Source organism: Aptenodytes forsteri, unplaced genomic scaffold, assembly GCF_000699145.1.
Source record: "Aptenodytes forsteri isolate BGI_AS27 unplaced genomic scaffold, ASM69914v1 Scaffold100, whole genome shotgun sequence".
NCBI classification, from domain to species: Eukaryota; Metazoa; Chordata; class Aves; order Sphenisciformes; family Spheniscidae; genus Aptenodytes; species Aptenodytes forsteri.
Window position 1 is genome coordinate 2789019 of NW_008796216.1, and position 12221 is coordinate 2801239.

A 12221-nucleotide genomic window follows, 5' to 3' on the forward strand; every position below is an offset into this window, starting at 1 on the left:
CGAGCAGCGGCCCCCCCCCGGCCAGCTTTCCCCAGCTTATTTACTGAGCATGACGTCACGTGGTATGGAATGTCCCTTTGGCCAGTTTGGGTCAGCTGTCCTGGCTGTGCCCCCTCCCAGCTTCTTGGGCACCTGCAGCCTTCTCAGTTGGTAGAGCACGGGAAGCTGAAAAGTTCTTGACTAGTGTAAGCACTGCTTAGCAATGACTAAGATATCGGTGTGTTATCAACATTATTCTCATCCTAAATCCAAACCACAGCACTGTACCAGCTACTAGGAAGAAAACTGACTCTATCCCAGCTGAAACCAGGACAGCAGCTTAATAGAATCTGGAACCTAAAATAGAAATAAAAAAAAATTCCATCGAAAATGGATTCTTTTCATTCAGTTCAATATTCAGTAGTCTCTACTAACATCCCCTGTAACCTCTTCCCTGAGAATTGGTGGAAGAGTCTTTGTCAGGTCAGCCAAATTCTCTTACTGTTTAACTAAGGCTAAATAACTAAGGCTACCTTCTTTTCCCATAAAACATGACATTCCTTCCCATGGCTTCTTTCTTCCTCATCTCTTTTGAACAATCAGTCTTCACTCGCATCTTCCATTTTTCTTTCTCAGTTGCATAGATGGCTCCCCTGAAGCCCATTATTATTTTGGTCTGAGTGGTTCTCTTGCTTTTTGTATTTGTTCTGTCATCCATCTGAATAGTAGTTATTGCTTCTTAGCTATTTCATACTTTTCCTACTCATTTCCTTACCACCCATTAGCTGGAGAGGTAGGTAATCCCCGTATTAACACCTTGTCAGGGGAATAACTAAGTACTACTGTAGTCCATGACATGACTGTTCCACAGGCATGGAATCTTCCACAATGGTTTGGTCTTAAAACCTTTCTCTGCCCACAATGGTCATCAGAGACTTGGGAAGCTATTTCACCAGAGACATGTTATTCCATATTAAAATAACAACAATTTAAACAAGTCGGCACTTTCATGAGAAAAAGCTGAGCTTTACTAATCGTTCTACATAAATATGAGCCAGTGACAATAAAAATATACCCAAATACAAAGAAATTCTAAGCAATGGGTTTAGCTAAAACTCCTATTCAAATTAATGGGAAAAATAGACAATAAGAGTCAAGTTCTGAATGGGTTAAGGTGGAAAACAAAACTAAAAAGTTCTCCTGCAATAGCAATTCCTTCAGTATTGACTTCCTCCATATCAAACAATGTTATGTCTGCCCCCTCCTTCTCTTCTTATAGGTACTTATGGGCAGCCAGTAAGCTGCCTGTAGAAATGGATGTCAGAACCCTGCAGACCACTTGAGCGTGCTGGTGGTATCAAATACTGTGTTAAAGGTGAACAAAACTAAAACTATTACACGTGTTCAGATATTCAAGATCCTGCATCATCTGGACACACGTGGGTAACGAAGGGCAGCTTCAGGCAGCTCTCACAAGACCATGTGTGGGAGTAAGCATGATGCAATAGCATAACAGATAATGGAAAGCATCACCACTTTCCTGCAGAGATCTTATACATTTAACGGCAGAATTTGCCTAAAGTTCACCTTGCTTCAGGCAACTAGGCAACACCCATTGCTTGGGGCTAATGCATAAATATTACAATAAAATTTTAAGAGAAGGTTTACTGAAATTAAAAGTATGAGCAAAAAAGCTTTGCATACATCCTTTCTGTGGAAGAAGCACTTTGAATGACAACATTTTAAACTAGCAAAATATGACTCACCTAAAGACAATTGTTAAGGCAAGTCATCCATAAGAAACAATTTGTTCCAAACTAAAAATGATATTACTATAGATAATCTCAATGATGATCATAAGCCCTGAAATGATATATTATATATGTAAGGATTAAAGGACAGGAGAACAAGATAGAAGTTTCTGATAGGAGGAGCTCAAGCATCAAATTATGCATCCTAGGGCAAGCCTCTACTGAGGTGACTTAAAATATAAGCACAGAAAATGCTCAGAAAGAAAGATGAAATATCTCTTAATTAAGACATATTTCTAAACTTACTTTTGGGATGTGATATTTCAGGCTGAAGCTACCAAAATTTGTTCACTATTAAATTTAACAGGAGATTGTTCTGCTTCATTACTTCTGAATTTGCTGAAGATCTACTGATCAGAGGGCACATTGATAAGGTGGCACCATAAAGAGAGCAATTTGAGGGTAATCATCAGAATCTGTATGCATACTAGCAACTTGAGGTAGATCACAATGAGAATTCACCATAGTAAACTACACCATATACTGCAACAGAATATGTATGAGGCAAGGATATTCTGAAAAATAATGACAAGCTGACATTTCAACATAATGATTTTTGCTCTAAAAGTTAAGAAGAAAATTCTGGTTATAAAAGTCAATGTACTCTGAGATTCATTAACTGCTATACCAAAGAAATACCATGGCTAGTGAATGCTAGTGTGGCAAAAATAAAGATATTAAAAATGTGGTAGTTAAATAATGTTTAGCACAGGTAACAATATCAGCAAAAATACCAAATTAAGGGCTTCAGCATATACTAACAACCAGCACCAACTTTCATAGGTACATACTAAGTGTGCAGCTTTCTTAAGGATTCTAGATCTTTGCCATGGTATGTGGTCCTTATTACAGGATGAGAAAGAAGCTGCACCACTGTTTTGCCCTTCAGTCCCACGTACCTGCACTACAAATGGATCCACTGGTGAAAATCCGTGTCTCTGTGTCCTGATTGCCTATGTCAGATATTCTTCTTTGTGCTGTGCCTCCCCCTTTCCTTTTACAACCTGCTCCTGCTCTACATAGGAATAAAATCTAAATTAAAGTACTGAACTACACAGACAACTTACCTTCCAGAAGGTTTTGAATGTTGAAAAATATGTACAAATGAGATTACAAGTGACATAATGAAGGAAAATATGAATATATGATACTTAATACAAGACAGTGTAGAGTTAGCCCAAAGCACTCATGTAATTCTCAAACATTTTTAGAATTGGCCATTATTTCATATTAGTAGCAGTAGCCACTTCTTGTAAGTGCCATTTGAAACTATTAAAACTAGTTATTTGCAAAAGACTTTTTTTAAAAGTTAAATTTAGATAAAAATAACTTTATGACCCACTGAAATACCCACTAGATTTCTTTCTTATAAAGGACAAGCACACCAGGCAGCAATTTTGTTAGGAGGTATTCAAGTACTAAGTGATATATGCTGTACTAAACTTAGAGTATGATGGGTAGAAATAATAGACAGACTTCAAAGGTTTGCGTAGAAAAAAAGAATGTCATAGTTCTTGGGAGTAAAACATAGGAGCAGGAAGTTAATATAGTGAGCTTTGTGCAGATAGTCTAAAACTGTCAAAGCCTGACCCCTTTAAAATAGAGTTGTCAGAACAATTAACTTCAGAAAAAAAAAAATCAAAGTGATAATGAGGTGACAGTGAAGGAAAATCTTTTCCTTAGTTCTGAAACAGGATACATTATTTTATCAAGTGAAAAGAGTCCTAGGGGCATATTTATAATACGTATAACCTATAATAACACTCTGAGAAGATTGTTTAAGCTGAAAATGTACATAGTTTGGAAAGACACATGATGTGAAGGAAAGGTCTCATTCGATTGCTCCAAAAGCTTTCTGTTTTGGAACTACTTCATCGGTTGTTCTTCCTTAAGTACAGAATTTTTTGTCTTACAGCTCTAACAAACATTTCCGGTCAAATTCCAAACAATCTGGAGATCCCCTACGTTTCATTTGCCAAAATGAATTGCTTGAAATGAGACATCATTTTAAATTTCTTTTGTTTTGAAGGACTTAAATATACCCATCCTATTCCCCTAACTCTGAATCTCTCTACAATTTGGAATGTATTTTAATTCAAAAGAATCTTTTTAGTTTGTAATTTTATCCTTATTTTGCAAATGGGAAACTAAGACATGGAAAAATTAAGGCATCTAACTTCTAATATTTTTGATATGGCTGTTTTACTGAGAACATAATTTTAGGTAAACAAAATTAAGCTCAAATCTTGCAAACCCATATAAAAGTCAGCTTTAAGGTTTGGCTTATGAAATGAGAGATGGATAAAAAAGGTGGGTTATTTTAAAAAGGTTGTTTTTCACTTTGTATCATTTTTTCTTTCTCTTTTTTAAAAAACTCTGATCAGCAACATGTGGAAAAAAATGTCATTTTGGCAAGAGCAGTTGAAAAATAATGACTAGAAAATAGTAAAATTGAATATTTTACTCTTTAGAAACATGTAAATCTTTAATCAGCTGACCTATTTTATTTCACTAATCCAAAAGGGTGTATCTCTCAATAAAAAATTTGAAGAACAGTCAGATCCCAGATCACTAATGGGAATGACTTCAATCATTAGTATGTTAGTGTGTATTTTGAATTGAGCAATAAAAAAAGCCAGACAGTCTAGCCTGTGCAAAACAGATAATGGAAATCTACAAAGCCATGTAAGTATTCAAAATTTTACTGCATATCATAGGCCACATTTGAAGCTTCACACATTCCCAGAATAAAGTACTAGGCACAAATCTTTAGTCTTCCTTACAGAGGGAACATTGAGCACTATATAAACTATTTGTTAAATACAGTTTGGACAGTATGGTATTTTTTTAGGTACCTCCCTATTGCTGCAAAGGACAAACATGCTGTTCGTACTAAAATCTGATCTATTCAAATATTTGCTAGCATATTTTCTTTTGCCTCGAGGCCTTTGCTTAAAGTGGTGCCACCAAAAAGGCTAAAGTAGTTTTTTTTCAGCTAGCAATATTACTGTAATCCAATTTGTAAAAATGTTAAAAGAAAGATTCAGAAGTTGATTTATTTCCCCCCTTAGGCAATTTTTGTGTGTTGCAGGGCTTCTAAGCCACTTGTTATCATTCCATTTCCATTTGCACTGGCTTCGTTTCACTGGTTTTTGTGGAGGTGCTCTGATACTGTAATAAAAGGTGGGCCTGTAACACCTAGGGAGGTGGAAATGTGAGTGATTTTTCAGTTATTAGCGGCTGGCCTGTGAAGATAAAAAAAAAGTCCTCTTCACAGACTTTTTCCTCTCTAAATTCCATTTAGTAGAGGCATAAAATACCATTTGTGTCCCTATGATAGGGTTTTGAGGTTTGGGGTGTTTTGGTTTGTTTTCTTTTTTTTTTTTTTCAGGTGAAGAGTTCTGTACATTTTTCATTTCCAAACAACTCATAAGTGGGAGCATGAATATCATCTACAGCATTATGGAGGATTTATAATGGATTCATAAAACAAAGTTTCAAATAAAATTCATCCTCATTTATTCTGAAGTTGAATCAACTGTTCATTGCTGTAATGTTGTTCCCAACCTGACATAGATCTCTCTCTAAAGCCTTATGACATAGGAAATGCAAGCTAGCTTCACAACTGAAGTTACATAAAATAACATCACTATATACACTGTGGTGGATTAATGCGACATACCTACCGAAAAGATGATCGAATGTGGTATGACATGCATATGTGAGGGTAAACAGACAAAACTCACATAATGAAGCTTAAACTGACCAATGCAAATGTTTTCTAAGGTTATAGCTTAAACTGTTTGACAAGGTACGGGTGGCAAAATCACTGAGAGCTCTTAGTTTTGCTGACTCAATTCCTGATTTTTTTTTAATTAAAAAGTGTTAAATCTCACCTGTAGTCTATTACTAACAATGGCCTTACTACTTTATTTTTTATTATTAAACTCATCATACTGTCATTAGTGAGCTAACAGATATAGGGATATAGGTAACAGGCCTGAAGAAATAATTCAGCCTATGAAACCTGTTTACATAATTTTCTAAAAATAGGATTTCTTTGGAATGTAATTATTAATTAATTGAATCAAATCACATTTTAATTTACATCTGTGTATTTTACTTCTACCGGGTCCATCTGGGTTCGTACCAGTACACCTGAGAGGTGCCTTTGGTCTAAATATGTGTACTGTTAGATGGCAGAAAAGTAGTCTGCTCATATAATTGTTAACCTGGAATATATGATCTTACTTAAAGTTTCAGTTGTTTTTTCTCAAGCACAAAGAATCATTAGCTTTACACTAACTGAAATAACTTCTTTCTCTTAAAGGTAAAACACTGTTTTTATCCCCCTGGCAATAATGGTTTATGGTACTACTTTATTTTTGGCACTCTTTACAGCACTACTTTATTTTTGTGCAGTTTTATCAAATATTAGTTGATGTTTTCTTTCAATGTCATTTAGCACAGAGGCATATGAAACCATTTCTGTGGCTGAATTTTGTGTACGATGGGTAGAAGTCGTAAGAAAATAAATGGCATAATGATGTAGAGATAAGGTCTGCCAGGAAAAGAAGGCACTTCATAGCCATAGCACAGTGCCGTGGCATACCGGTTCATTTAGTTGGCAGCCACCAGGCTTAATGACTGCCACGCATTTCAGACATAAAGTGGCTTTTTTCTTTTGTAGCTTGCACTACGTTGGAGCCTGGGACTGTGGGGAAGTACTGTGATTTCCCCTTACACAAGCCCTTTTCTTCTCAGCATGGGTTAAATAAGTAACAAACCCCACTAGACCCATTCACTGGCAGCAAGCACTCTGGCAGTTGCCCTGTCTCAGATCTACTGTGTGATCCCACTGTGACGGAGCTGCTGGAGCCTGCTGGCTGCCCAAACCTGCCAGGCCTTTGCCAGCAGCTGCAGCCCCTTGAGGAGCCCTCAGCCCCACCGCTTTTCTGGGTCCTGCCTCCGCTTTGGTCCCCTTCATGGCTGCATATTGGCAACTTGTCTCATGTTGGTGTTGGCCAAGTCGTCTCATGTTTTCCTGCTCTTTTACTGACGCCCGGTAACTGTGGTTGCAGGCTACTGTTTTGCAGCATCAGGGTTTCCTGCAGCAGATGTGAGCCTTGCTACTGTGGACGTTTGGTGGCAGCTAGAAAAACCAGCTGCTTTTTCTGAAGGCTAAATATGTCAACATCAATAAGCTTGCAGCTTCTTTCTGCTTAGTGACTGAACTTAGTGAGTTTTGGTTATCAGGGACCTTCTGGACTATTTACTGAGGGAACTTTTTTCTTTGATTGCTTCCATCCTTCCCTTACTATCAAAATATTAATTTTATAATTCCTGCAATTGATCCCTAGTTAAGCTAAAGTCATGGGAAACATCAGGAAGTTTTCACGTGACCATACCATGGAAAAAATGTACATGTGTTTAGCTATATGAAAGGCTTGAATTAAAAAAAAAAAAAAAAAAAAAAAAAAAAAAAAAAAAAAAAAAAAAAAAAAAAAAAAAAAAAAAAAAAAAAAAAAAAAAAAAAAAAAAAAAAAAAAAAAAACTAAAAAAAATCTATTTCTTTGCCTATTCAGAAATGATTATTAATTTGAGATTATAAATTTTAAATTGCAGAAGAAATATGAGTCTTTTGTATACTGGTAGTAGTAGTGCCCCTCCAATGAGGTGCACACACTCAACTGCCTCTAGATAGCAGGATGGAGGAGCACCAGAAATTAATTAAACAAATAAGGAATGGGGGAGCAGCTGAGGGGTTTGCAGGAGTTTCCTGGGGTGTAGTGAGCTATGGGGGACAGCTGGTGGAAGAAGTCTTGTGGCCATCTGATAAAAGGGCTCTGAAGTTAGTTTTTCAGGGAAAGGGAGAGCAGGAAGTGGGGGACTGGAAGAGCAGTGTTGGGGTGTTGCTGTAGACTGTAACCTGAGAGAAAGTGAAGATGGAGGAGCCTGAACCTGGAAAAGGCAGCACTGAGGAAGACTTGGCACTGCTGGAGTAAGAAATGTGAAAGCTAAGGGGGTTTAATTCATGATATTTTTTTTTCCTTAGGAAAGAAAGCTGAATAACACTCATCAATGTGAGGAGGTGTTGCTGTGTGTTTTCTTTGTGCTGGAGAGGTGGGGAAGCAAAGGGTAATTCCTGTGCAGAGGACTGGGTGTGCTCTCTGAGGTGGGGCTCTACCTGTTGCAGTGTTTCTTGTACGTTTTTTTAAGGGAACAGTTAGTGTTACCTTAAGCTTGAGAAAAGCCACCAAATTAAAGCCTCTGAATGAAAAACTTGGCCTTGAAAAATTTGTTCTATATGTCTTCCCTTCTTCTGTGACTTAAAGAAAAAAATTGAGGCCGGGGTAGTGGGATTAAATATATATATATTTAGCCTATCTTCTATGATAGAAAGTCAGTTATAAATTATAGATCTCGTACTAATCTTATAGTAGCTCCTCATTCCTTTATGTATGAGATAGTATCTGAGTCAGGTTTTAAATCTTCACTTCATCTTGGCAACAGAATGGTTGTAAATTATTAAGATAAGCCTTCTGTGGTTTCACACGTGGCAGGTAACAGCCTGGTTTGCTGGAATGCATACACTGGTCTCCTGGCTTTATGTACCATTAGGTGCCTTAACCTGTGGGTAACTCTTCTCACTGCTGATAGCCAGTACGGACAGGAGTTGGCCCCCAGGCATCTTATAATGATGAACAAAATGGGGGAAGTCCCTATGTAAGTTTTAACAGTGTGCTCTGCTGGCTCCTGCAGGTTGTATAATGAGGCAGATAAGCCTGCGAGAGCATGACCCATAGGAGTGGCTGTGGCCAGCTTTCTTTGTGATTTTTTTTTTTTTTAAGCTTTTTTATTATCTCTGGCAAAGCAAGAGTGAGCTTTGCTTTGCTCCAGAACAGCAGCTTATGGCAGTGGGCAGGGAAGATGAAAATTCTCCAAGATTTGGGAAATAATACTGCAAAAATCACTTTACATTTGTTTCTTTGTAATTATACCTTATTAGTGGCTACCGTTTGCATGACTAAAAACTTGCGTAAGAATAGTTATATAATGTCATATATTCTTATTTTGGTGTGTGAAATTGCATCATAAAACTTACTACTTATTAACCTTAAAAAGTATATCTTCACTATGTGGGATGCAATTCTATCTCTGAAATAAGTCTTATGGGAGGGGGGGAAATACCCAATCAATCATAGGCTAGAAGTCAATCTTATGGAAATATTTCAGTTTTGAGGCTGCCTTTATGTGCATATTTTTTAAGTATACAAATAAATACATATTGTACTGTTCTGAATTATCAGTTTCTGGTTTGAACTCAAATTTATCCATAAGAGAGACTTTGAGGTAAACCCTTACAACTCTTCTGTTAAGCTTTTAAAAAAGTTTGAGAGAAGCTTTATTTTTAAATAATTGGTCTTTAGAAAGTAAAAAATATTAAAAATATATATATATAAAAGGCTTTCTGGCCAGCTGCAATCTTGTCTGCTTACTGCCAACTTCTAACTCTTAAGTCCTCTCCATGCTCAGCATTTTAGCATTGAGTTCAATTACGTGACTGAAGTACAGTACCTGCTCATACACAACTAAGACTGCTTTGTTCTTAACTGCTTTGTTCTCTGAGATACTTGCAGTTGGCTGGTACCAACTGTTTGGAAAGTTAGCCTGTTACAACTGTTGCCTTTGTCTAGAGATGCACCTATTCAGTCTTACAGATTCAAAACCAGGAAGATGAGTGTGTTGTGGGTTTTTTTTGTTTGTTTTGCACTTTGCAGAGCTTTAAAATAGCACCTCTCATTCTCCCCTTTATTTGTAGAAGGGAACTTCAGAGCTTGTGTGGCTTCATAAATGGTCACGTTATGGATATGTATCCTGTAATCACATTTGCTCTCAGAGTTGCTGCTATTTGCTGTGGAATAACTGGAGTTACCACATTTTTGTAAATTACTACAGTAGCTTCTTTTCTGTCCAGATATGTTCATGTAGCTTAAACTGATCCAAATTACGAATTACTACGATAACATATTAATGATTTGCCTTTTTAATACCCAAAATTGAGGTGCACTTGAACAGATGATGCTTTTGTGGTGTTCTCTGCTCATATCATCAAGGCTGTACGGGGTGCAGGTGCCCAGGCGCTGGCAGCGGGGGCTGCAGGGCGGTCTCTGTGAGGAGAGGCCGGGGCTGCCCCGTGCCGGTCACAGCCGGTTCCAGCCGGCTCCAACCGACCCACCGCAGGGCACGGCTGAGCCCAACAGCTAAGGTGGTGGCGCCTTGGGGAAACGTATTTAAGAAAGGGCAAAACACTGCATGGCAGAGTGTGAGGGGGAAAAAGTTTGCTAAACATCCCTGTGAACACCAAGGTGAGAGAAGAAGGAGGGGGAGGAGGTGCTGCAGGCGCCGGAGCAGAGATTCCCCTGCAGCCTGTGGAAGTTTTGGAAGAGGCCATGATGGAGCAGGTATTTCCCTGCAACCCATGGAGGCGACTATGCCAGAGAAGATATCCACACTGTAGCCCACGGAAGGCCCCATGCTGGAACAGGTGGATATGTCCTAAAGGAATCTGTGGCCCATGGAGAAACCACACTGGAGCAGGCTCCTGGCAGGAGTGGGAGGTGGGAGGAGGGCTTTGATTTAATTTGTCTTTGTTTCTCACTATCCAAACATATTTTAACTGGCAATAAATTAAACTAATTTTCCCCACGTCAAGTCTGTTTTGCCCATGACAATAATTGGTAAGTAATCTCCTTGTCTTTATCTTGACCCAGGAAAAATTTCATCTTACTTTCTCTCCCCTGTCCTGTTGAAGAGGGTCAGTGAGAGAGTGGCTGGGTGGTGGTCTGGTGGTGGGTTGACTTTGGCCAGCTACAAAGGCATTAATAAAATCAGGAATAAATGCCAGGAATCCATAGAGTCATATCTTGATTGGTTTTTCTTCAGATCCCTCATAGCATATACGTATTATTGACTGTTGGTGATGTTGGATGCCTAAAACATGGAGAGTGTTTGCCTGCTTTTTATTGACAGTATAGTTGTAGGATAATTTCCAGTTAAGCCAAATATGAGATACCACCTTTTGAACATTTTCAGTGTGTTGTACTTAGTATTTGACTTCTGTGATGCAGTGAGGTATTTCTGGAGAACTACAATAGCTAGCCTAAAGCTTTAGTCCTTAAGGGACTTTGACTTGCCTCGCTTTCTGATCTGTGGTTGATAAGCACAATCTTTGAGGTAGCACCTGCCAATAACTTTGTGTTTTCGTGTGGTATGGTGAGTGTGATATGGAATGAGCTTAAGGATCTCCTCTACATCAAATGACAATTTTAACAACGGTATGTAAAACCTGAAAGGATATGACACTGATGGCAGACAGCTCTTTTGTGTTTCGTATGGCAGTTAATGACCTATATCACTTTATGGTAAAATGGGAGAAATGTTAGGGTTTTTCCTTATACAGATTTTGAGGGGGAAAAAAAATCTTAGATTTTGTCATTTATCTATGGTTTGCCTAAAATTGCCTTGGGGATAATTCATTGAAACTTAGACTTTACCTTGTTATTAATAACTGATCCTTTTGGCTAATAGCTAATTTCAGGCAAGAGTGTTTTGTCTTAGCCAAATGGATTCTAGTTGCTTCCTCTGAGAATGTTTCTGGGAGCAAGCTGTACAGATGTATGAGCAGAGCTTATCTATATGTGTGTGTGTATGTCAGGCACAATTCTAAAAATATTTAACAGATCTGAATCTCCTTCTAATTATAATAATGTGGCTTCATAGATTTCATTGGCTTAATTTGAAAAAAGAATCAGTCCTTATGGGTGCAGGGTCTCCCCTCCCTCTAAGTTGGATTGTTTTTTTTTTTTTTTTTGACTCTTAAATTTCCCAAGAAAATGTGTTAAACTTTGACAAAATTTTGTCACATGTAGTAACCTGAACACATCACTTTGTACTGTAGGCAGCTGTAGAAATAAATAAGCTAGCAAATAAAATGGCGAAAATGCTTCTATTTTCCCTTTGCAACTGCAGATTGGTTTTTGGCAATTGTGAAATCAGTACATATTCTTGTTAAAGTGGTCTGATCATATGAGACTCTTCATGCTGGATAGCTGTTTCTGATAGAGCTATTCTGGAAAGCTTCATTTGACCATTTCAACCATGAGGGCAGTGCAAAACGTTTATTTAAATAAAAGACAAAAAAAATCTAGTGACTCTGGGAACAAGAATGTAATAGTTCTCATTGGAGGGAAGAGAAGTGGAGCTGTTTTTGTGTCAAGGATGTCTTTGAAACACCTGCGAAGATCAGTTCAGCTGTAACCATGCTTGAAGGCCTATCAGTTTCTGTATGAACAGCTGGGACTTGCTAAAATTTCATAACTACACTCAGCAAAGATTCAATCCCTAATAAACTTATACAAATAACCTAAA

At 37.9% G+C, this 12221-nt stretch overlaps 1 protein-coding gene across 1 annotated transcript in view; it reads left to right on the forward strand.

The window, feature by feature from the left end:
• Positions 1-12221, forward strand: part of CSMD1 (CUB and Sushi multiple domains 1) — a 1345565-nt gene that overhangs the window by 371040 nt on the left and 962304 nt on the right.